Source organism: Echiichthys vipera (assembly GCF_963691815.1).
Source record: "Echiichthys vipera genome assembly, chromosome: 15".
NCBI classification, from domain to species: domain Eukaryota; kingdom Metazoa; phylum Chordata; class Actinopteri; order Perciformes; family Trachinidae; genus Echiichthys; species Echiichthys vipera.
This window is the reverse complement of record NC_139840.1, coordinates 28,626,221-28,653,045: the sequence shown is the minus strand read 5'-3', so window position 1 is coordinate 28,653,045 and position 26,825 is coordinate 28,626,221.

Sequence of the window (26,825 nt, the reverse complement as noted above, 5' to 3'; positions counted from 1 at the left end):
TTTTTATTTGTCCCTCCATGTCCTTGCAAGCTCTCACATCAAATGTGCCTTCCTTCGGCCATGGTGAAGGCATTTTTCCTGTGCGCTTTGCCCATTTCTTTGATAATCTTGGGATATTCTTAATGTATTCTGGGTAATTGGCCCCCATTATCTCAATTGGTCGTGCAGTCATTGTTGCTGTGTTATTATGGTGATGCTAATCTTTGATAGCACTTTTGCAGAGGTGAATGCTATTTCTATGTTGTACTGGTGGTAAGTTTAGGCCTAGCTTACCTTGGTTATGTTAAGCTCGTCTTTAGTGATATTTGAAATCAATTGAACCGTTAATTCTTTAGCTTTAATGCTAGCTAGTTCAGCCTTAGCTATATTGGTTATGCTAAGCTAGGCTATGGCAATACCCACTAATTTACCCACTAATCTAACTTCATATGCTAGTTTTTGTTTTTTTAGCTCAATGCTAATTAGCTTAGCCTTAGCTATGCTAGTTATGCTTAGCTCGTCTATGGTTACACACAAAGTCTAATTTAATATGCTAGTTTTTTAGCTGAATGCTAATTAGCTTAGCCTTAGCTATGCTAGTTATGCTAAGCTAGGCTATGGTATTAGCTGTAATCAATTTTAAATGTTAAGACTTAGATTAGCTTAGAGTAGCTATGCTATTTGGGCCTATAACTAACTGCTATGTCCTCTCAGTTGGTGCTATCTGTTACACCCCCCCCCCTCCCCCTGGCGGTCTGCCAAACCACTCCTGGCAAAAATGACGTGTACCAAGAATTTAAACTGCACAAACGTTTGATTCAAAATGGCGATTAGGTTTTAAAATGGCAGCCCTCCAAGCCTCACCTAACTCCTAAATTTCAACTGCGCCACAACTCCAAAATGGCGATTGATAACGCAACCACACCTATTTCCGATTTTCTTCTGCGCCACTGTTCCAAAATGGCGATTGGCCTTTATAGCCACACCCAACTTCTGAAATACAACTGCGCCACAACCTAAAAATGACAATGCTCGCAAAACCTCATTTATATAATTCACAGTATGTATTCACACAATTTTATTTTACCTGTTTTTCCTCCAACTGAGTCACATGAACTTTTCTACTTGGAACCATGAAAGCCAGCTGCTCATCATGCAGATAGCAGTTTCTTAAAACACATGCAGTATCTCAATACTCCACGCTCAGTCAAAACAGATCTCGGACACACACGAACATCCTTGTTGAAAGAGAGTCAGTGAGTGATTAACCCATTCTGTCAAAGATTCTGTAGAATCCAGTTTATGGATCTACATATATATTTATAGGTTATAGATAGATTTTTACAGATCTATATATAGAGTTTTTATTAATTGTTTATTTATTTAATTTCGATGTTAACTTTCTCTTATTAATTGGTGCTTCACATCTCATACATGCAGTGTTAATATGAGTTTATATATATTTCTATGGGAGTTTTCATAAGCAGTGTGTTCCTTACCGATTGAATTACTTTAGTTGTGAGCCTTTCAATCGAGTGTGAGTGTGAGGTGAGTGTGAGTGTGTTCTGTAGTACCACAGTGATCAGCCTATTGCGGTAGCGGGTCAGCATGTTCGTGTGACCTATATAGACAGACTCTAAAGCGCACACCCCTCCATATTATATTTCCAAACAATTTGGAAATATTTCCTTAAGCCAATTCCAAAAATTCAACCCGTTTTTTTATTGAAACACTCATCCACTCCCCCTTTAACAATCACAATGACTGGTCATCCACACACACCCAATTTCACACTTCTTCTGGCCAGTATTCTTTTTTCTTTTAGTATCACAGCTGCTGACACAGTCCAATGTTTCAAATTCTTGTTATATCATAACGAATTTTAAAGAATTACAGCAGCTTTCCTGCAGGAACACACAAGACAGCCAGAGGCCTCCCAGCTGACTCAACCTGTTCAACTTGGAATGAACCTAAAACACGCTACCCTAAGTCGAGGCTGAGCCTCAACAGGCATACAACTGTGCGAGATAGGATAAAGGTTTCTACCTTTTTGGCGCCTTCTGCACAGCCCCTGCAATGGTGAGCTCAGCCGTCGTACCAGCGAGCAGGTCCAAACTGATCGAACGTCGGGGGTCACCAATTTATGGTGGAACAATGTATTATAAAAATAGAAAGGTCTACAAGAAGGAGTCAGCAGAGAGGTCTCACAGCAATCAAGGAGAATTTATTGAATCAAGGTTTAACACACTCATCACAGAGTTCCAATATCCAAAATCCCCAAATTCCAAGTGTCTCTTAACAGAACTTCCCGTCTTATACCGAGGTTGGTGTGCTGACAACGTTTACACGCCCCATCAGGTCTTTCCAATACAAACTCAGTACATTTTCAATCAGTGGCGTCTACTTTGTGTCCAGACGTCATCATGCCCAAATACAGTTCTATTGTTTTCTAAACAGGATGTGCTTATCAGGCCTATGTCCCCAGTACACGGTGACCTAGCCCTGTTATTCTCTTTCTCAATCATGTTTTCTTCCACAATACAAAGCCATTTGTCCGTCTATCCTACAAGATACTGGATCTTGGGTCCCCTACAGAGGACATATATCAAAACTAGAGGCTTTTCACACAAGCTGTTTACAACGCATCCTGGGGCTTAAGTAGTGGGACTAAGTGCCATACACAAAATTACGCAGGCCAGCAAACATCGAGCCTCTCGAAGTCATCCTACTCCAAATACAACTACGCTGGCTGGGACATGTTGCCAGAATGCCAGAGGATAGACTTCCGCGTAAAGTACTATACGGAGAGCTCTCTGCCAGTCGCCGGTCTGCAGGAGGTCAGCGCAAGCGGTACAAAGACCACCTGAAAACATCTCTCAAGAAATGCAATCTTCAAATGCAATCAAACGAGATGAAAGGCGCTCTCGATGCCATTAGCAACCAGCTCAAGATGGAAACTTCCCCTGTGACATTTAACCGTGTTTGCAAGTCCCGCATTGGACTTCATAGCCATCGAAGAACCCAATAGTGTGACCCCAAGAAAGTGTCTACCCACTTCATCACCTTTTCACCGTCGGACTCGACGAACAACTTCAAGCAATACTGTCCTTTTTCAACACTAATTGCAGGGATCAACTCTCTTCTCTAGTGGAATGAACATATTATGCCTACTCTTGAACCACCAGCAAATGCAGACATAAAATACGAAGCTTAAAATTATGAAATATTAATTCCTTGTTCAAAATAAGAAAAATACTTCAACTTATATTATGTAAAACATGTATATTTATTTATACCAATAAATAAGATTGATAGATGCATCCTACTTGAACACAGGCTTAGATGATGCTCACCCTGCACTGTTAACCTGGAATTTCAAAGGTTCAGTTTGAGCCAATTAAAACTTCACTCTATATGAGGACCCTGAATTCAACAATGCACTGTGTAATCTATCAGACATTTCTGAACTTCCGGAGAAACCAACAATTCAGGTTGTTCCTGTGGTTGACCTGGTTCCAGTGCCAACATGTGAAGTAAGGGGTGATACTAGCAACCTGGCAGACACATAAATCCTGTCTACCTCATCTATGGAGAGACGCACACAGTGGCCAGAGGAATTTGCTGACTACAGACTGCGCCAAGCAAACCGGCTATAACTTAGGGATGGAACTTACCTTAAAGTGAAGAGAGATCTCAAGCATGAAATTCTTTGGCAGAGATGACCTATGGCTATAAAGCATACCCAACAAAAGAGGAATTTGAAGCCTTGGAAGAACATCCTTGTCTTAAAGAACCAGGCTCACCATCTGGCTTTGATGGATGGAAGAACAGCCTTAAATTTAAGATGGGAAATTACAGAACCAAAATGCGCCACCTGGGACAGGCTGATGTCACAATTAATGGTGGTAAACAATGAAAAAGCAAAGCCAAGGTGAGCCTCCACACAAAACATAAAGACACTTAAGAAAGGAGAAACCTTCCAGATCTTCCTGAGAGAATGGATGGCTCAGCCTTTAATAAGCTTGAGAGGTCATAGTCAGGGAAATGAGGAAGACCAAGCCAGATGATTCTCTTATTAAAAAGAAGATGGTTGTCACATTTGCCTTCAGAAGAAAAGAGGTTGTGAAGGACAGACCTGACATTAACCAGATGATGATTCTAATGATCAAATGCTGGCCAGCCCTCTTCACAGAAAGTCAAGATTATGTGATGGGGGACTTTCCATTGACAATGTTTGACAACTTATCCGAAGGCAATATTCATTGTAGTGTTATTAGTACTCTGCCTGTATATCAAAACTTGTCTTGTGTTTTTATTTTTCAGGTTTTCTTGGAGTTTAACAGGGTTGTTGGAAGAAATCTTAAGGAAGACTTCTTTGCTGCCCTTCATGCATTCTGTCCCAGCCTGATCGAAATCTTGATGTAGAAGAGAGGTCTGACTGGCCAGCTGTTAGCTGACATGTTACAACAGACAAAGGTGGGTTGAGTTTTCTGGTTTTGTTGTTGTTTTTATTGGTCTAGTTCTCGTTTATGACTTAATTTAAGTCTGTGCTGTACTCTCTTTCAGACTACCGAACCAACAGTCATCCGGGGCCTTGTCCTTGACTCCCAGTCCTTCTTGGGGATGATGCATCTAAGTTCTTCAAAAGCCGCTCTGTGAGTATACTTATTATTGCAGTAACATCTTACCTGTGCTGGATCATGTGTGCTTGTTGGTTACAATAACTTGTCTTTATTAATTAATTTTGTCAAGAATTTAAGTTGATTTCTTCTTTGTTATTTTTTCTTGTATAATTACCCTCTACTGTTGCTGGGATGTTTTTAACTATTGTAGATCATATTGCAGACAACATATAAATACTAAGGACTGCATGCTTGTGCATATTATTTGTGTACTTGTGTCTGATTACACACCTTTAAAAACAAAAACAAATACAATACTTGGTTTTGTTTTGTTTTTTTTAAAGATTTTTGGCAGTTTTCAAGCCTTTTATTAGATAGGACAGACAGGAAATGGGGTGAGAGAGAGAGGGGGAGACATGCAATAAAAGGGCCGCAGGTCAGATTCCAACCCGTGGCTGCTACCTCGAGGACCTTCGACCTCTTTACATGGGGCGACTGCTCTAACCACTCAGCACCTGTCCGCCCCAATACTTTTTTTTTGTGTAGATGACTGAATGAACAGGATCTGGAAGACACATGGGATATACTATACAGTGTCAGGCCGTTATACTATGTAACTATTTACAGACAAATTGTATTCGACAATATCTTTTTTATTTAAATTCTTTAGGATCTTCAAGACAAAAATTCATTGGATACTCCAGTTGGCATCCTTTGTTTTGAGGATAGCAGGGCACAAAACCCAGAACCCAAAAAACTGAACCCCTCACGAGTAGGGGTCATCCTAGAGGGCTGTCTTGTGATAGATGACCTCAGCATCCTACTTCAGGCAATGTGCCACTTGTTTGGCCTTTCATGTGCACTCCAACTGGAGTGCCCAAAGTATATGAAGAACACTCTTACCTTCATTCAGCAGGTAATACTCAAATTCGGTCAAAGTAAGCTGTCACCCAAGCTTCAGGATCTGAAGAATGAGCTTGCATTGTAAGACTGAATTGTTCATTGCACCTGTAAAGTCAGAGCTAGAATTAAATCTAGATTTATATTGCTGTTGTTGTATTTCCACTATTTGATACAAAGGTGTTCGATTTATGTGTGCCTTTTAGCTTTCTGGTGAGTGGCAAGTGTAACATCACTGCTTTTGCCATGTTGCACCTGTGACTCTCACCACTACATGGACTTTCTCCTTTGTGATTTTCAACTTTCCAAACATGCTATCAAAAGCAGTGCCGTCCCTGAGTAATTTGGTGCCCTAGGCAAGATTTTAGACGGCGCCCCCTTATATCACAGCAGTCAATTTCACAATCAACATTCATACACTCACACAGAAACTGCATGTGTGTATTCAAGATTTTATTTCTTTGAGTAAAAAAATATCACACCAAATAAAAACTAAAGAAATAAACAAGTGATAAAGTAAAAATACAAATAAATAAGGCAAACATATTAAGCTAAACAGTGTACATGTAAACAAGTGACATAATATGAAATAAGAATACAATATAAATATGGTATTGCACAAAATAAATAATGAAACCAGTGCAGATATGACAACACACACTATTGCACACAGTAAAGAAAAATGAGAGACCTCTTGATACACCGCTATTTACATGATACATGAGAGAACATCACGCCACCTGTTTTTCCTTCCGCCTCGGCGAGTGCCCTCTCTTGCCTATCTATTGTTAACCCCTTTGCAAAACAGACCTCCAACTCCTTCCATGTTGCCATGTGGGTATTATGCTCATAGCTATCCTCGTGAGCTTTCAGCAACTGGCTTGCATTTTTTCAGTCCTTGTTGTAACTAAATGTAAGGAAGCAATTCCATCAGCATTAAATTTAATGCCTTGTCCTAATATTCAAGATTCCTGTACCAATGTCGGTTAATCTGAACTCGATGTTGACAGTGTTGAAGGCTCACTACGAACAACTCTCGACTCTGTTGCTCCTTTAAAAAGGAAGATAATGAAACAGAGGAAGTTAGCTCCACAGTATAATTCACAAACCCGTGAATTAAAACAAGTATCGTAAAAATTGGAAAATAAATGGCGTTCTACTAAATTGGAGGAATCTTTCTTAGTTTGGCAAGAAAGTCTAGAAACATATAGGAAGGCCCTCCATACTGCCAGAGCAGCCTATTACAAATCTTTAATAGAGGAGAACAAGAACAATCCTAGATTTCTTTTCAGCACTGTAGCCAGGCTGACAGAGAGCCACAGCTCTATTGAGCCATGTATTCCTATAACCCTCAGTAGTAACGACTTCATGACCTTCTTTAATGACAAAATTATAACAATTAGAGACAAAACCAACTCACTTGGCACCAATTTTTCTTCAAACCAAGGAACGTTAGAAACAACTGTACGACCTGATATATTTTTGGACTGCTTTTCTACAGTTGACCTTGACAAATTAACCTCTACTATTTCAGCATCAAAGCCTTCTACTTGTCTCCTAGACTCTATTCCAACCAAGTTACTTAAAGAAGTGTTACCTTTAGTTAGCACTCCTGTATTAGGTATGATTAATATGTCTTTATCAGCAGGTTATGTACCACAGTCTTTTAAAGTAGCTGTAATTAAACCTCTTCTTAAAAAGCCCAGTCTTGATCCTGAGGTACTAGCCAACTATAGACCTATATCTAACCTTCCTTTTTTCTCTAAAATCCTCGAGAAATTAGTCTCCAATCAGCTGTGTGACTTTTTACATAATAATGAGTTGATTGAGGACTTCCAGTCAGGATTTAGAATGAATCATAGCACTGAGACAGCACTGGTAAAAATTGCTAACGACCTTCTTATAGCTTCAGACAAAAGACTTGTCTCTGTGCTTGTTTTACTAGATCTTAGTGCTGCCTTCAACACTATTGAGCATCACATCCTGCTACAGAGACTGGAGCATCTAAGGGCTGTTGTGGAAATAGATTCTTCAACAAAGATCAACAAACAGGATCAGCTTTTTCTCCGTGGTTTATTTTGCCAAAGCATTTTCTTCTGCAGACAAAAATAAGTTCATCCCTGCGTCCTCACAAAGCTAGAGTCTAGCAGGAATGACAACGAGCCAAATCGTGCCCAGTCTTTTAGGGGAAGAGACGAGACGCGATAAGCCTTGGTTGGGTGACGTCTTTAGACCAAACAAAAAACATGCATTAGACATTACAATACTGAACATTCTGAACCTCTCTGATCACAAGGTCTCTAACACAGGGTGCAGATGCACAAATATGCCATTATACCATCATGAGTTAGTTATTTGCATTATCCATTAAGAAGGTTAGACAGAGGAGACACTGATCTGTGTCTGACCTGACAAAACTATGATTATGAATTACAAATATCCAAAATTCCCACAACAGGGCGCACTCACACTGTCCATCCGTACCATGCCCAAGCACGTTTCACGGCTAAAGTCTAGTTCGTTTGACCAGTGTGAGTGGTCAGTTTGGGAGAGGTGGGCTTTGGTAAAGCACGTTTGCACATGTAATAATACAAAACCAACAAACAATATTGGCAATGAATCAAAAATAAATGTTTCCTTTTCTTTCCAATTCATTAATTAGGCAACTCATTTGAAACTGGTGTGGGTGGCTCTATATATACTAGGCCACTGCAGCCACATGCAGAAATCAACATGGAATCGAAAAGAAAACAAAACTGGCGAGAGGAGGAGATACTGTTGTTAGTAGAGCTAGTCGAGGAAAGGAAGCTTATCATTAAAGGCAAGTTCAGCCCAACGCTTACCAGCCATGACAAAAAACAGACATGGGAAGACATATCAAATCAACTAAACGCCTCTCAAACCTTCAGCCATCGGTCACCAGCTCACTGCGAGGAGAAGTGGTATAACGTTCTCTCGAAAAGCAGAAGTGAAATCGCAGCTTTCAAGGCTTGCTCCATGCGCACTGGTATGTAGTGCTTCTTTTTCATTTGCTTGCATGCCACCTTTTTCGCTCATATCTAATTAATTAATTTGTATATTCTTATGCAGGCTGAGGACTACCTGGCAAAGACTTGAGTGCAGTTGCAGTTCTTGTAGAGGATAACCCCAGCATCTCTGGGTTGGACGGCGGCCAGGATCCTGCTGCGATGAAGCTTAAGTTGCTTTCAAAAGGATGAGTTCACAAATTATTGCTGTTACAACCCTATAGGGATATTGCACTGCAGCCTAGGTGTGTTTTGGTGAGAGATACGTGCTTGTTGTTAGATTTGCAGGCTACTGTTAGGTAAATCTAAAATGTGTTTGTTCAAGTCATAACCATAACAACAACAACAACAGGACCATTTCTGATATTTCAGCCATATTCTTTATGTTTCAGTTTGGATCGAGATGCATTAGAGTCTCCTGTGTCCCCGAGCATCTCCGACGCGCATTCTCCCTCTGCCTTTGACGCGGTGCAGCCAGGCCCAAGCACTTCGTGTGAGGCAACAGGCAACAATCAAATGGTAGGTGAAAAAGAAAAAGAAGAAATCAACTTAAGTTTATCACATCTTGAGCATGCCGTCTCTTTTGTTTTTCAGGCCGAGGTGAGTGATTGTTACTCAGCAGAGGAGACGGATGATCTGCAGGCACTGCAGAGACAAGAATTAATCTGCAAATTAAAGTGCTGTGGCTCCAAGAGGAGGAGTACTACAGCTTGGCTTTAAAAAAAAGAAAAGAAACCGAGTGACTAATAAAATGAATTGATAAAAAAACCACTGTATCAATGATTTATTGTTCTTACCCAAAGTGGAGGTTGGCAAAGTGTTCTCTGAAGGCTGCCCCATCACATGGATGGATGTTGCCAGGGACGCTCGCGTCTCCATCTCCTCCCTCAATCGTCATCATCGTCTGCTGGTGGGAGTGGGACATTGCGCTCCTTACAAATGTTGTGCAGTATTGACCATATATGATGTATATGTTTTTAATTTAAAACAATTGGGCATTTTGTTGGGCTTACCTATTATAGTTAATTTGGGCTTGTGTCTGTGGCATCTGAAAAGGGGTAAGAAGCCAGCGGCGTAAAAGGATATCCTTTATCCCGAATTAGGTGACATCCAGGTGGCACAATGTGCCTCTCAAAAAGCTGCTTCAGACCACTTTCATTTAGTATCCGTGCCTCATGGGTGGACCCAGGCCACTTGGGTACAACATCCAAGATTTTATAGTCTGCATCGAACACTGCTTGCGTGTTGATGCTGTGGTACCTCTTCCTATTACAGTTTTTCTCGATTGCTAAGACACATTTCTTGAAAGCTTCTCTCCTTTTCTCTAAACTGTGAACACAAACCCCAATTTTCAAGCTACATTCACAAAACCTCAGACTCTTCTTGCAAAACCAAACTTTCACCTCAAAACAGTTCAATCTGTGCCCAAAACTGAACTTTGTTATCAAATCGTGCCCCAAGTCAATCAAAATTAAAAACACTACTGAGCAGCCACTAAACACTACATAGAAAAATAGAAAACACAATGCTCAGGACATGAAGCTGAATGCATGTTGCAAAACAAAAAAACTTGCATTTAGCACTTTACACAAAAAGAAACAGAAATCTTGTGCATTAACATGTAGCACTTGTACAGTACAAAAAACAAAGATCTTTTGCATTGACAGTACACATATTATTTGTTCAAAACAAACAGAAACCGTATGCATTTACCACTTCTGTACAGTTCGGCATTGTCCTCACGGACCATATCAACAATTAGGGTCTCTTGGTGTGGGGAGAACATACCTGTCCTCACACCCTTATGTGGCAGTCTTTCAATTCTACAAAAAGAGAACATGCAGTTACAAAAAATATACATGGAATACTAGGCCTACAGACAGTTAGACTAACCCTCCATTACAATACTACAGTACATTGGCACAGTGATATACTGAAACATATATTTACTTACAGTATATACTGTGGTACAGTATATACTGTAATATGCCATACAGTAATTTGCTCTCAACATTTACATACTGTACTATAATGTCAAAAAAGACCTGTTCTCTTCTCTAAATCTTCGGATTATGGTGGACACAGTGAATCTAGTGATGTTTGGTTGTACACTTTGTCCGGCCTCACTCATGCTCATACCATGGACAAGAACATGGTCAATCACAGTAGCTCTGATTTCGTCAGATATTACTGTTCTTTGTCTTCGCTCCACCTTGACCTCCTCGAACTCCTCTCACACAAACTCTTCCTCTTAGATTTCTATCCATTGTAGTGCCTCACAAATCAGTGCTCTCTGAACTGGCTTTATATATTCCCTCACACCACTAGCCACAAGTGTTATCAATTTTGAGTTGTTGTGTTCAAGTAGTGACAACCGTGCTTTAATTGTGTTTGATTTTTGCCACCTGTGCTCACCATTATGCAGCACATGTGCATCACAATGAAAATGTGTTGGTAAGTTGTGTCTAAACAGGTGAAAAGTGCTCATGGTTTTGCCAAAAGAGTGATTGATTCAATCAGTGTGTTCAAGCAACAGAGAAATTGGTTCAGACAACAGGGTTTAGTGTTTTAGCAATTGAGAAAAACTGTAACAAACACACTTTGTCCACACTTGGAGCGATGATCCTTACATGTTTACCATCGATTGCACTACTCCATGGAAGCCAGCTACCTGCATGAATGCAGTTTGCTTCTGCTGAATTATCCGGGGTGTAGTTGAAAAGTCAATGAAACACACGATGAAGTGAGGAGCAGTAAGGGCCATTATTGTTTCAATAACATTTGTGCTAACTGATGGTTGTGATGGCCCCAAATCATCAGCATTACACTGTTGCATTTTCCCAGTGGCGAGATATCGAAGCATTGTGATAACCTTCCTTCCGCTCCCTTAGCTGTAATATGACTCGAAACTCTAAGACGCGTTATAAATACGGCCCCTGATCTGTTTGTCTGCAGCGGTGCAACTAACAACTGTTTAGTACTACCAAACGACACATTTTTATTATTATTAAGCCCAGTTTAGACCAAAGATTCGCAGCGTTTCGATTTTTTAGGTTTTAGAGCGTAACACACGGCACCTATTTCAACAGCCAATGAAGTCTGAGCAAAGTCCGCTGGTCAAGTCAAACTGTCAGCTGGAGAGAGAGAGAGAGAGAGAGAGAGAGAGAGAGAGAGAGAGAGAGATTTTTTTGATTTTTGAATCAACTTTATTTTTCGTTCTTTTTTCAAAAACGATATATTATATTTAAATCTTTACACTCTTACTCTTAGAGTAAATAAATTAGTGAAAGAACACAGAACACAAGGCCTGATTAAAACACCAAACCTGCTGGAAGGAGTCCAGATCTCCTGCTGCGTTAAAATACTTAAAATCAATGAGGAGTCTGGACTTCATCATATGAACACACACAGTGACAGGTTCAACAATAAAACCGTCCTCCACCTTTCTCCTCCGGCTAAAATACACTGCCATCTTGGGCTGCCCTAAAACAAAGTTTAAAAGCTGGCATTTGTTCTTGTGTTGGCGTGTGTATTTAAATCCTAGGATAAAAAGCTACTTGGTAAAAGCCTCCCCACATTTGGTAAAAACAGTTTGTAAAAACAGAAACAACGGTAAAAGACGAAGACACTCATAAAAACAGTGAAACACAGTCTCTCTTTGGTAGCAGTAGGGACACTTGTCCTCTACTGCAGAGTTTATGGTGGACACAAAGGAGTTTACTGCGATTACTCCATGGAGGAGTCGCCAGTGAATGTCTGCATGTCTTTTGGAGAGTGGAGGCTTATAGAAGGACCTCCACTCTGGTCTGGTTGCAGGAGCCAGTTGCAGATAACTCCTCCATGTAGTGTCAGGTCTTCTGTCCAGTTTTGTTTTGTTTATTGCTTTTACCAGTATTCTGTAGAATGTTTTTTCTGTTGTACCATCCAGTGGTGCGGGGTGTGTGTATTCCATTAAAATCCCAGAGCAGTCTTTAAAATCCGGTGCCAGGAAAATGGCAGGAAAGGGATCGTCATTTTCACTGTTGGATTAAAAGAGGAGTTTAAAAGCAGGCGATCGTGTCCCGTGAGTCTCTCTCTCCAGTGCTGCAGGAGTCTCTGTGTGACCCTCACTGAGGTCAGTCCCAGCTGGGCAGCGAGTCTAGAGGGGTCATCCATATGGGGCCCAGTCAGCGCCACCACCTGCCCCAGAGTAACAACCCCCGCAGTCTGCAGTCTCGTAGTTAAATTCTGACCTGCCCAGCTGGGAAGGTCCAGACGGGTCCTCCACAGGACCGGCTCTTGAAGGATCGAGTATAGGGAGTCCGCTTTATCTCTCCTCTCCTTCTTCAGCAGGCTCCACACTCTAAAAACACTTTTATAAAAAGCAGGCAAAGGAGATGTGCTCATGTTTGGTATGTTCATTAAAAACAAATTAAAATCATGACCAAGGCCTTTAAACCCTGCAGAATGCAGCGGGACAGGGGTCTCCACAGAGTGTTCTTTGGCCCGGTCAGCAGTCTTTGAATAAACTGGAGGCGGAAAGCCGCTCCCCTGCTGGCAAGATGGACCAGGCCTTGCCCCCCCTCTTCTTTGGGTAAAAAAAGGACACTCTGTGGGACCCAGTGTAACTTGTCCCAAATAAAATCAACTAAAACCGACTGAACTTTTGACAGGAGAGAAACTGGAGGATCGACGCAGGCCAGCCGGTGCAACAAGGAGGATGAGACCAGGTTGTTGGCTATTAAGGTTCGGCCTCTATATGGCATTTTTGGGAGGAGCCACCTCCACTTCTCCGGCCGACCACCACCTTCTCCAGGACATTGTCCCAGTTTTTATTTTTATTGGTCTCATCCCCCAGGAAGACTCCAAGATATCTGAAACCTCCTTTTTTCCAGTGTAGGCCACCAGGCAGCCTGAGCCGACCCCCCAGCTCTCCCCCAGCCATCAGAGCCTCGCTTTCCCCCAGTTCACCCTAGCAGATGAAATAAAACCAAAGTCTCTTACAGTGTTAGTTAAAAAGTCAATATCTTTTTGTGATTTAACTAAAACAACGAGATCATCCGCGTATACAGACAGTTTAAAAGACACGGGACACTGGGGGAAACACACACCTGTCAGTTTAGCTCTAAGTTTGTGGAGCAGAGGCTCGATGGCGATGGAATATAACATCCCAGAGAGAGAGCAGCCCTGCCTCACCCCTCTCTGGATCTCAAACGGTGCGCCCAGCCCGCCGTTAATTTTCAGAACGCTTGCAATGTCACTATAGAGAACCCGGACCATGGCTATAAAACCAGGGTTGAACCCAAAAGCAGCCAGAGTCTGCCACAGGTACTGGTGTTCAACCCGGTCAAAAGCCTTTTCCTGGTCTATTGAAATCAGACCAGTGTCTATACCCAATGAACTGGAGAGCTCCAAAATGTCTCGAATTAAAGTGACTTTGTCACTGATGAGCCTGCCGGGCACACAGTAGGTCTGGTCAGGGTGGATGATGGACGCCATCACCTCCCTCAGTCTAAGGGCCAGAGCTTTGGACAGGATCTTATAATCCGTGCACAGCAATGAGACCGGCCTCCAGTTTTTAAGTTCCTGCAGGTCTCCCTTTTTAGGCAGCAGGGTTATTGCGGCCCTCCTGCAGCTCAGAGGCAGTCTGCCGGTCTTTTGACTTTCATTTAGGACCTCTAGCAGATCTGGTCCTAGGGTGGACCAGAAGGACTTGTAAAAATCTGCAGGAAGGCCGTCCATGCCTGGAGCTCTGCCACTCTGCAGGCTCATGGTGGCAGTGTGGAGCTCCTGCAACGTCACCTCTGCTGCCAACTCCCTGTTGACAGCCTCGCTGACCTGAGGGAGACCGCTGAGGAAGCTGCTGCACACATTTGGATTATTTGTCCACTCACTCTTAAAGAGGTCTCTGTAGAAACCGGCAGCATACTTCCTAATCTCAGATGAGTCTGAGACTTGGGAGCAGCTACCCGTGCGTAAAGAGTGAATGGTCTTCCTTTGTCCATTTTTTCGCTCCAGCCCAAAGAAGAAGCGAGATGGGGCGTCCATATGTGTGATGTTCATGAACCTAGACCTGACCAGAGCCCCCTGTGCTGAGACGCCCAGCAGGTTGGCTATGGCCGACTTTTTTGACTTGAGGGAGTCTAAAAGCCCTCGGTTTGCTGTGGAGTCTGCTAAGGTCTGCAGCTCCACCACCTGCGACTCCAGATCTTTCATGGACCGGGTTAAGTCTGTAGTGACACCACAAGTGAACTGCTGGCAGAGCTGCTTTATCTTGGTCTTACCAAAGTCCCACCACTGTTGTATGTTAGTGAAGGCAGGCCTGCTCTCTCTGTGGGACTCCCAAAAAAACTTAAAAGCAGTTCTAAAAGCCTGGTCATCTAAAAGGGCCGTGTTAAAATGCCAATAGGCGCTCTTAAAACGGATGTTTTTGATAAAAACATGACAGGAGACTAAAAAATGATCACTAAAACCCACAGGCTGAATAAAACACCTCTTAAAAATATTTAAATGGTGTTTAAAACAATAAAAACGGTCCAGTCTGGCCAGAGATAAAAACCCCCTCCCTACTGTGGCTCCAGGTGTACTGTCTGTGCTGACTGTTAAAAACCCTCCACACATCACTCAGCTCATGGTTCTCCATAAGTTGTCTGAGTGTGTGAGATGAAGGAGGGTGTGGCTCAGGATGGTTCCTGTCCAGGGTTGGATTTACTGTGCAATTAAAATCCCCCCCTAAAAACATAAAACCATCATCCTCATAGTTCTTAACACAGTCACTTAAAATGTTTAAAAACGCTACCCTGTCCACTGCTTTAGTGGGAGTGTAGACATTTAAAAACACAAGTTTTACGTTTTCAAAGACAGCTTTTACTTTCAATAAAACACCTGGAATGACTTCATCAATAGTAAAAGAAAAAGGTAAAAAGCTCTGAGCAAATAAAATCCCCACTCCTCCACTCAGACTGGACCTGTGACTTAAAACCACCTCCCCTTTAAAAGCCCTCTTCCAGTCACTTTCATTGTCTATAGTGCTGTGAGTTTCTTGAACGAACATGACATCAATTCTTTTAGTCGCCATCAGGTTAAAAAGGGCGGCTCTTTTAAAATCAGACCTGGCACCGTTCAGGTTTAAGGTGCTGATGTTAAAATCACACATGGATAAAAAAAGAACAACAGTAAAAAGATAAAAACATCTAACAATCCTCTTCATCATTGATGATTTGAGCTCTCACCTTCAGTATTAACTTTTTTAATCTAAATATTTCTTGCTCGGTTAAAATTTCCTCTCCATAGCTCTTCCTGGTGAGCGGCTTGGCTGAACTAATAAAAAGGTGCAGGTCAGGAAAGAACTCACCTACATTAGTCAGCCTGGCTCCTTTCGTTTGCTCCAGGAAGGCTTTAAATTTCTCCGGAGAGTAGTGAGACTGAGGGTCCAGCTGAGTCAGGAGAAAATCACTCTCTGACTCAGTGGACCTCTGGGAACTTGTTTTCTTTACCTTGCTGTTTATTTTTTCACTTTCAATGTTCTTTCTTTTCTGAGACATTTTGAGGAGATCGTCTTCTGACATATCCTCCTCCATCATTTCTTGACACATATCACCGGAGCAGAAAAAAACGGCCTTGCAACAACAACGGGGGTGCCCCACACGGTAACCGGGGCAGGGGTGACATCCGCGGGCGGATCTCCCCCGGAGCCGCAGCAGCGGCAGCAACGAGCGGATCTCCACCCGGAGCCGCAGCCGCAGCAACGAGCGGATCTCCCCCCGGAGCCGCAGCAGCAACGGGCGGATCTCCACCCGGAGCCGCAGCAGCAGCACCGGGCGGGCCGCCCGCCGGAGCCGCAGCGGCAGCACCGGGCGGGTCTCCCCCCGCAGCAGCCCGCTGCGCTCCGCAGTCCTTCAGGCAGGACCGGACCAAGTGCCCCTCGCCCCCACAACCGAAACATTTCATCGTCTCTGATGAAACAAAGACGACATAATTAAAACCATCAGTTTTGAACGAGAAAGACAGGTTCAGATCGGTGTTCCTTTCTTTCAAGACCATGTAAACCTGTCTCCTGTGACAAACAACGTGTTTTAATTTCAGGGATTTACATCCCAGCGAAACCATTCTGATGGGTGAGACTATCTGTCCGTATTTCGACAGTTCCCTCTCCAGCAATTCATTTTTTATGAACGGGGGAGCGTTTGAAATCATAATTTTCGTGGCCGGGTTGACGAGAAGGGAGACGGGAGTGAAGGTGTCTCTGATAACCACTCCCCTCTCCACCACCTCGCCAACCTTAGCCGTACTGTCTAAAAACATTACAATAGCCCCGTTCATTCACGAGGCAGACCTCACGCTGTCATACCCCACCACTTCTCCTACAGCCAGTCCAGCCTCCTCCACTGAGCACTGCACTGCGGGGAAAAGCTTACTCGCATGCCTGCGAGTAAGCTTTTCAAAGTTCGCTTACACACACACGTTCACACACACACACAAAAACAACCCTTACACCCAAAAAGGACAAACAAATAACTCATAAACACACTCACACCGACGAAAAAGGAAATGTTTTTTTTACAAACTTACGAAAATTTGAAACAAAAACCAAACGCTCTCAGCTCCACCATTCACTCGCACTCAGCACACTCACTCCCAGCATACACTCCGAGAGAGAGAGAGAGAGAGAGAGAGAGAGAGAATGAAATGAAAAGTGCCAGGAAGGCATACAAACAGAAGACATTGAAGGAAAGACCAGAGACACTCTTCTCTGACTCCTTCAAGAATGGAGACACCAGCAACCTGGTCTTCTTCACAGAGCAGCCACTGGCATGGCACTCTGCTATAAAGACCCACTACCCCTCTGTGAAGAAGGAGGGCATCTGTAATGGCTGGAAGCTGAAGGTCAAAGTAGTAGAAGACCCAGACTCCCCCATGACATTAGTCAACATATACAAGAATGGGACTGTCATTGTGCAGGGAAACATCAGGCAGTTTGAGCTGGACTTTGCCCATATAAAGGAAAGAGCCCAGCAGGAGAAGACCCCCCTGCCTGAAGACATCCATACCCTACCAGACACCACCCCCACCTGCCCTGCTGCTGACTAGAAGAGTGAGCCCATCTCTGAACAGGCCCAGGACCCCCAGCTGACCTCCTTCATCACTGACATGAAGGTGAAGTTCAGTGAGCTAGAGAGAGAACTGGTCCAGCTGAGAGAACTAACCAGCCATCAGCTGAGCCAGGAGCAGGCCTACAACCTCAACACGGAGCTGAGCAGATTGAGACAGGACAGAGAACTGAACCAGACCACGCTAAACAACCCTGAGGTCTGAGATCAGAGAAATACAGCAGCACCAGGCAAACCACGTGGCAGCACTGAGCGCCCTGACAGAGGAGGTGAAGGAGCTGAGACAGGAAAGAGAGAGCCACAGAACTGGCATCTCTGTCACAGAAACACCAGGAGACAGACAGAGTCAGAGAGACCCCATCCACCCAGAGACACCTGGACAGAGAGACCCCACTCACCCAGAGACACCAGGACAGAGAGACTCCACCCACCCAGAGACACCAGACAGAGAGACTCCACCCACCCAGAGACACCAGGACAGAGAGACTCTATCCACCCAGCAGCTCCCCCCCAGCCAACTGGTGGAATCCACCCGTCCACCCAGACCGGCACAGCAGCCAGACATAGCCATCCTAATTGACTCCAATGGAAAATTCTTAAATGAAAAAAAACTTTTCCTCAACCACCAAGTGGCCAAACTCTGGTGCCCAACCAGCCAACATGCCATGGAGATGCTGTCAGAGGAGTGTCTGGGTTCTCCCAGTCACATCATCATCCAAACCGGCACCAACGAGCTGAGGAAGCAGCAGGAGAGAGTGTCAGAGTCACTCAAAGGAGTAATTGAGAAAGCCTCCAACACGTTTCCCAACAGTAGAGTGGTGATATCAACCCTGCTGCCCAGGAAAGACTTCCACCCTGATACCATCCACAGGATCAACAGCAGCGTCTCCAGAGACTGCGTCCTGAGGCCGAATGTCCAGCTGGCCCACCACCCTACCCTGGACATCAGCTGCCTTCATGACCACGTCCATCTGTTAAAAAACACAGTTCCAATCTTCGCCCGTACACTGAAGGACGTCGCTCTCAACCGAGACCAGTCCACCCCCCTCACAAGGAACAGGTCGGTCCGCAGCACCCCAAGACTGCCAACCAGACCATCCAGACCATCCAGACCACCCACACAGAGACCTCACCATCTTCATACCCCTACACGACGACCACACCAGGAGAGCTACGGACCCCCTCACACCAGACTAGGGCCCCTCCTGCCCCCAGGAGCCCCATCCCGGCACCGTCACCAGGAGCCACACCCTGCCCCACTGAGCTATGCTCAGGTGGTAAGGAGAGCAGCAGACCCCCCACTTATCCTCCCAACCTCCAACCTCACCCCCCCACACCTCCACACAGCCAGCTGAGAGACATCCAACACATGCTCAGCCTGCTCTGCTCCCACCTGATTAATCAAACACAGTAGACAACCCTAGAGTGTTTACCCACATATTTCCTAAATTATAGATGTTAAAGGGTTATAATATTATTAAGTCTATTGACAATAAGGATTGGAAGTTTGTCTCATTTTACCACAGAGAGCTACATGTTGAGTTTAATACCTAATGATATCTAAGTCATTTGTTATCTCATGTTGGAACATCCAGGGTCTGAGGTCTTCTGCTTTTGGCCTTAAGAGCAAGACCCCAGACTTCAAGAAAGAGTTGAAAAACGCAGATATCATTGTTTTGCAGGAGACTTGGAATAGAGGAGACATGCCCACTGGTTGTCCTTTAGGATACAGAGAAATAATATTCCCATCAACCAAACTGAGAAGTGTAAGCCAAGGCAGAGATTCAGGAGGGATGTTGATCTGGTACAAGACGAACCGCACCCACTCAATTGAATTGCTCAAAAAAGGAGATTTCTCAATTTGGATCAAAATAAAAAAAGAGGTGGTCTCCACAGACAGAGACTTATTCATGTGTACAGCCTATATCCCCCCATCAGAGTCCCCTTACTATAATGAAAACAGCTTCTCCATCCTTGAAGATGAGATCAGCTTCTACCAGACAAAAGGAAACGTGCTGATCTGTGGTGATCTTAACGCCAGAACAGGCCCAGAATCAGATCTAATCAACGCACAAGGAGACAGACATATACCTGGCCAGATCAACATCCCCTCTCCTTCGCACAAAAACAGGAACAACTTCGACAAAACTGTCAACAGAAATGGGCAGCAACTGCTGCACTTGTGTCGCACGCTGGGTCTGTACATCGTCAACGGTCGGCTTCGAGGGGACTCCTTTGGTCTCTACACTCACAGCTCTCCTCTTGGCAACAGCACTGTGGACTACAGTATTACAGACCTGGAGCCTTTCAGTGTAAGAGCATTCACCGTCAGCCCCCTCACACCCTTATCCGATCACAGCAAAATAACCCTATACCTAAGGAAGACACCAACTGACCCCCATGTAGCAGAGCCCGGTAAACTCAACCCCTCCAAACAACCCTATAGATGGATGAGTAATAGTAAGGATGACTACCACAGAGCCATCGGTCATCCAGCAGTCCAATCCCAATTAGATCATTTTATCACCACCTCCTATCCCCCACAGACGGCCTGAACCAGGCTGTGCGGGATATTAACTCCATATTTGACAGCACAGCATTTCTCTCCAATCTGAAACAATCTGAGTATCAAAGTTTAAACTCAGCTAACGAAAAGTGGTTTGACTCTGACTGCAGGTGTCTGAGAAAAACACTCCGAAAATTATCCAATGAGAAACACAGACAACCTGACAATCATGAGCTCCGCCTCCAGTACTGGGAAACATTGAAATCCTATAGAAAAACACTGAGAGCTAAAAAGGAGCAGCATGAACAGCGTCAGCTTGAAGAAATCCAGGAGTCCATTGACTCAAACAATTTTTTGGAAAAAATGGCATTCATTCAACAAATCAAATAAGGAAGAATTGGCTATTCAAAACAGGGACATATGGAAGAAACATTTTGAAAATCTATACAGTGCAATCACACTGGATTCAGACCAAAATCATCTGCTTAACAAATTAGAAAACCTGGAATCAATCATTAAAGACAACCAAAATCCTTTAGATTATGAGATGAATGAAGGGGAACTGCTGGCTAAGATCCAGAACCTGAAGCCCAGGAAAGCAAGTGGCCCTGATGGCAACTTAAATGAAATGCTCCAGTTTAGCAGCCAGAAAATCAAGACTGCCATGTTAAAATTATTCAATCTCATCCTCAACATTGGACATTTTCCTGACACCTGGAGCCAAGGGCTCATCACTCCAATATTCAAAAGTGGAGACAAATATGATCCAAACAATTACAGAGGCATATGTGTCAGGAGCAACCTGGGGAAGTTATTCTGCAGCATCTTAAACAGTCGACTGCAAAACTTCCTTAGGGAGCACAAAGTCCTGAACAAGAGTCAGATTGGTTTCACACCACAACACAGAACCACTGACCACATCTACACCCTGCACAGCCTCATCCAGAAACACGTCCACCACAACAACAACACCATCTTCTCTTGTTTTGTAGATTTCAAGAAAGCATTTGACTCAATTTGGCATCATGGCCTGTTTCTGAAATTACTAGAAAAAGGTATTGGAGGAAAAATCTACGACATTATCAAGACAATGTATATAAATAATAAATGTGCTGTCAAAATTGGAACTAGGGAAACAGACTTCTTCCCCCAAAGTAGAGGAGTGAAGCAGGGCTGCAGTCTGAGCCCCACCCTGTTTAACATTTACATCGACGAACTGGCCAAATCCCTGGAAGAGTCAGAGATCCCTGGTCTCACCCTCTCCGACACAGAAGTCAAATGTTTAATGTTTGCAGATGACCTAATACTGCTCGCTCCATCAGAGGAGGCTCTACAAAAGCAGCTAGATCACCTGCAAAAGTTCTGTCAGACCTGGGCCCTGACCGTAAACCTAGAGAAGACAAATGTCATGGTCTTTCAGAAACGACACAAGAGTCAGAAACATCCCCACAGGTTCCACCTTGACTCTACGGACATAGAATGCACACACAGCTACACATATCTAGGACTAAATATCACATCGACGGGAAATTTCAATCTGGCCATTAAAGATCTCAGAGACAAAGGCAGAAGAGCTTTCTGGACTATAAAAAAGTCTTCAAACATCGACATCCCTGTCAAAATCTGGATCAAAATATTTCAATCCATAATTGAACCAATCATATTGTATGGTAGTGAAGTGTGGGGCCCTCTCATGAACCAAGACTTCCAAAAATGGGACAAACACCCAATCGAAAGCTTGCACACTGAGATCTGCAAAAGCATCCTCAAAGTTCACAGGAACACCCCCAACAACGGATGCAGAGCTGAACTGGGCCAATTCCCCCTTTTAATTCGGATCCAAAAAAGAGCAATAAAGTTCTACCAACACCTCAGAGCCAGTGAGCCCAGCTCCTACCACTACAAAGCCCTACAATGCCAAGAGGAGAGCAAAGGAGGGAGTCCCCTCAGCCAGCTTGTCCACAGGCTGAACTCCAACAGCACCGGGCACCAAGACCGCTCTCACACCATCCAGCCCCACCAAATTATAGCAAAAGAAAAAGACAATTAAATCGACTATTGGACATCCACAACCAAAACCCTAAGCAAACTTCAATGCTATTTGACCCTAAACAGACAATACTCCATGGCAGATTATCTGAGCTCTGTAACTGAGCCCAGACTGAGGAGAACGTTGACCATGTACAGACTCAGCGACCACAGTCTGGCCTTAGAGAGCGGCAGACACAGACAGACCTGGCTATCCAGAGAGGAACGGCTGTGTCGCTTCTGTCCACACAGACAGGTGGAGACAGAGCAACACTTCCTGTTGTACTGTGACACATACACTGATCTCAGAAACCTGATATGCACTAAAATCACAGGTTCAACTCCAGACTTCCCCAAACTATCAGACCAAGAAAAACTACAACATTTACTGGGAGAAAAAAGTGGCACTGCTGTAGATGCAGCGAGATATGTGAACGCCTGCCACAGGAGAAGAGACGAGCTACACAACAACACCTGACAGGAACCAGACGGACAGTTAGAGAGACAGACAGTTAGAGAGACAGACAGTTAGACAGACAGACAGTTAGACAGACAGACAGTTAGAGAGATATGTGAACGCCTGCCACAGGAGAAGAGACGACCTGCACAACAACACCTGACATGATTTCTTCCACATGAACCAGCTGATCCTGACTGAGTTCTTACCTGCACACTGATATGCTGCTTATTATTGTTATTGTTATCATCATTATTATTATTATTATTATTGTTGTTATTGTTATCATCATTATTATTATTGTTGTTATAATCATCATCATCATTGTTATTATTGTTATTGTTATTGTGAGAGAGAGAGAGAGAGAGAGAGAAACACACCCTGGTTAGATTTACAGCACTCCGTCATACCGGTTTCAAGATCATAGTTTTCCCGTATTGTTGCTTTCTTGTCTGGTAATTGAATTTGAACCTAACATAAATGCAGAGTAGCATGATTTTTATTAAAATGCCTTCTCTACTTATCCTCTTTACACACCAATATGGCTGCAGAGCTAACACAGGCTTCATGGTGACAGAAACAAAAACTTCTCTGTCCATTCTCTGGTGAACTGACGGTTTTCTGTGTCAACCTTTATTTTTTTCAGAGTAGAAAGAAACATTGACGTGGTGATTTAACCACAGATTTAACCAGACTGAAACAATTGAGAACAACAGAGCGGAGCTTAGCGAGCTGCTGCCAAGAGGATTCAGAAACCCACGAAGAAGAGCGCGCGCAGCGGGAGCGTGCGTAGTGTTGTGGCCACGTGCCTACAGGGAGCGCGTGGAGCAAGTCTCCCAGTGCGCCGGGATTTGATGCGCTGAGACAGGTACTAGAAAGGACAGTGGTCGTGAAGACTTACGCTACGTTGCACCTCATAAACCAAACAGTACACACGTGTACCGAACCGTGACAAGCGTACCGAACGGGACAGATATTTTTTGATAAACCGTTCCACCCCTCGTGCAGACTGTTTATTTTACTTTTTATTCAGGGACGATTTCTGTCTGTGCCATGTGAGGAACTGCTCCATCTTGGTCTAGGACTTTGTTGCTGTTCGTGGACGCCTTCTGCGTGTCAGGACGTCAACATGTGGATGTTTACCGTACCAGGAGGGTGATAGGAACAAAAACTCAAAAGGATATCCACCTGAGACTCAGGTTGTTTTTTGTTCTTGGGCCCAAGATACACAAATAACTGAACTGACATAAAAAACTGATAACTGAATAAAACTGACATCATAAGGAAACCGAAGGTCGACAACTGGTAAACACTGAAGTGGTACCAGATTTCTTTTCTTTTTTACCTAAACATTTTTTTCATTAAAATATTTATTTATATTTTCTTTACATCCATTTTGGGTTGTTTAAATTATTTTTGTGGTATATTTGAGTTGTTTATTTTTCTTAAAGATATTCCTACTTTTAAAAAAAGGGGTAAATCATAAATCCGCAACCCGACCCCGGATAAGAAGTTGAAGATGAGATAAACCTGTCGTCCTGTGTGTTGTGTTGTGTGGGTTGAAGGTCTTATTTATTCTCTTATAGAGCCTGCTACTGACAATCTCCTTCCCAAACCTAGTAGATCAGTGAGCGTGAATCTGAGTAAACCTGTGATAATCCTGAACTGAATAGTCCTAGGTCTAAGATTTTTAATACAAGCCTAGATCCAGATATAGATCAGTATAGATCTCTTTTATAAGAGGGAGGGACACACGTCCAGGTTACACAAGCGATACAATGAATAAGGAGAGCGAGTGCAGTAATCCAGAACAAAACCGTGAATAAGGGAAATGAAACTGTATTTTCTCTATTTCATCTCTATAGAAATGCAGGTGTAGCAAGTATCTCACTGTCTCTGTCATTTATATTTTAGAATGCTACAAATTCTATCCAGCTACAAAAAAAGCCTGAAAAGTCAGAGGTCAGAACGGAAGTACAGAGTGGTGTTGCTATGGAGAGGATAAACCGTCTCGTCTCGACTCCTTGGTCTGAACAGGCAGGTTTCAGAAAGTTGCAAACCTACACGTTGGGACAGCTGTGGATCAGTGGAAGCTTGGGTCGTCCTCCATTTGAGAGATCGGCTGTTCAATCGCCAGCTCCCCCGGTACACATGTCGAAGTGTCCTTGGGCAAGACACTGAATCCCGAATTGCTCCCCATGCTGCGCATGGGTGTGTAAATATGGTGTGAATGGTTAGATTAGATTAGATAGTATGTAGATTATTATTATTTTGCAGTTTTTCTGTTTCCTGTATCTCGCATCTGGGTGACGTCACTTAATCCCCACACGCGGCATTATTTAGAGTCAGAAGATGCAGCTGCTGTGGGTTAGCGTTAATGACGGGATCGTCTTTGGGAGAAAAAGGAAAAGAAGATGGAATGTGTTGTGGAAAATGATGGGGAGAAATACTGCAAAGAAATCACAGGAAAAACACCACAAATCTTAAGAGACATCTCAGGGCATCCCATAATGAAATTTAGGTAAGTCAAGTACCGTGGCCCTGAGGGGCTCGTGTGACATGCCAACTCGCAAGGCTACGGTTAATGTGTCGAATTTTAACGCTAGCTTTAGACATTAGCCACTGGAGCTGAGAACAAATGTGACTAGCTTGTGTATACAGTGCATCCGGAAAGTATTCACAGCGTTTCACTTTTTCCACATTTTATTACGTTACAGCCTTATTCCAAATTGTATTAAATTAATCTCTGTCCTCAAAATTCTACACATAATGCCCCATTATGACCACGTGAAAAAAGTTTTCTTGAGGGTTTTTAAAATGTATTAAAATTAAAAAACAAAGACATCACATTTACGTAAGTATTCACAGCCTTTACCATGAAGCTCAAAATTGAGCTCAGGTGCATCCTGTTTCCACTGATCCTCATTGAGATGTTTCTACAGCTTAAATGGAGTCCACCTGTGGGAAATCCAGTTGATTGGAGATGATTTAGAAAGGCACACGCCTGTCTATATAAGGTCCCACAGTTGACTGCATGTCAGAGCGCAAACACCAAGCATGACGTCAAAGAAATTGTCTGTAGACCTCAGAGACAACAGGTACAAATCTGGGGAAGGATACAGAAAAATATCTGGTGCTTTGAATGTCCCAATGAGCACATCATTCGTAAATGGAAGAAGTTTGGAACCACCAGGACTCTTCCTAGAGCTGGTCGGCTGTCTAAATTGAGCAATCGGGGGAGAAGGGCGTTGGTCAGGGAAGTGACCAAGAACCCGATGGTCACTCTGACAGAGCTCCAGCGTTCCTCCGTGGAGAGAGGAGAACCTTACAGAACGACAACCATCTCTGCAGCAATCCACCAATCAGGCCTGTATGGCAGTGGCCAGGCGAAAGCCACTCCTTAGTAAAAGGCAGCCCGTCTGGAATTTGCCAAAAGGCACCTGAAGGACTCTCAGACCATGAGAAACAAGATGATCTGGTCTGATGAGACAAAGATTGAACTCTTTGGCGTGAATGCCAGGCGACATGTTTGGAGGAAACCAGGCACTGCTCATCACGAGGCCAATACCATCCCTACAGTCAATCATGGCACAGAAGACCTCACCACCTCTCGGCGACCAGGTGCTGACGCTATCCCCGGACAGCTTGAGGAAATCCCTCAGAGGGACCAACGCACGCAAAGCCCCGGGTCCCGACAACATTCCTGGTCGTGTCCTGAGAGACTGTGCTGAGGAGCTCACAGATGTCTTCACGGACATCTTCAACACCTCACTGAGCCAGGCTGTTGTCCCCACGTGCCTCAAAGCCACCACCATCATCCCGGTCCCGAAGAAGTCGTCCCCCACCTGCCACAATGACTACCGCCCGGTTGCACTCACTCCCATCATCATGAAGTGCTTCGAGCGGCTAGTCATGCAACACATCAAGTCTGCCCTCCCCCCCACCCTGGACCCTTTCCAGTTTGCATATCGGTCCAACCGCTCGACCGACGATGCCATCTCCACCGCCCTCCACTCAGCCCTCACCCACCTAGAGACCAGAGACTCCTACGTCAGAATGCTGTTCATCGACTTCAGCTCAGCATTCAACACAATCATCCCTCAGCAGCTCACCCACAAGCTCAGTCAGCTGGGGCTCAACACCTCCCTGTGCAACTGGCTGCTGGACTTCCTGACGGAGAGACCACAGGCAGTTCGAGTTGGAAGCAACACCTCCAGC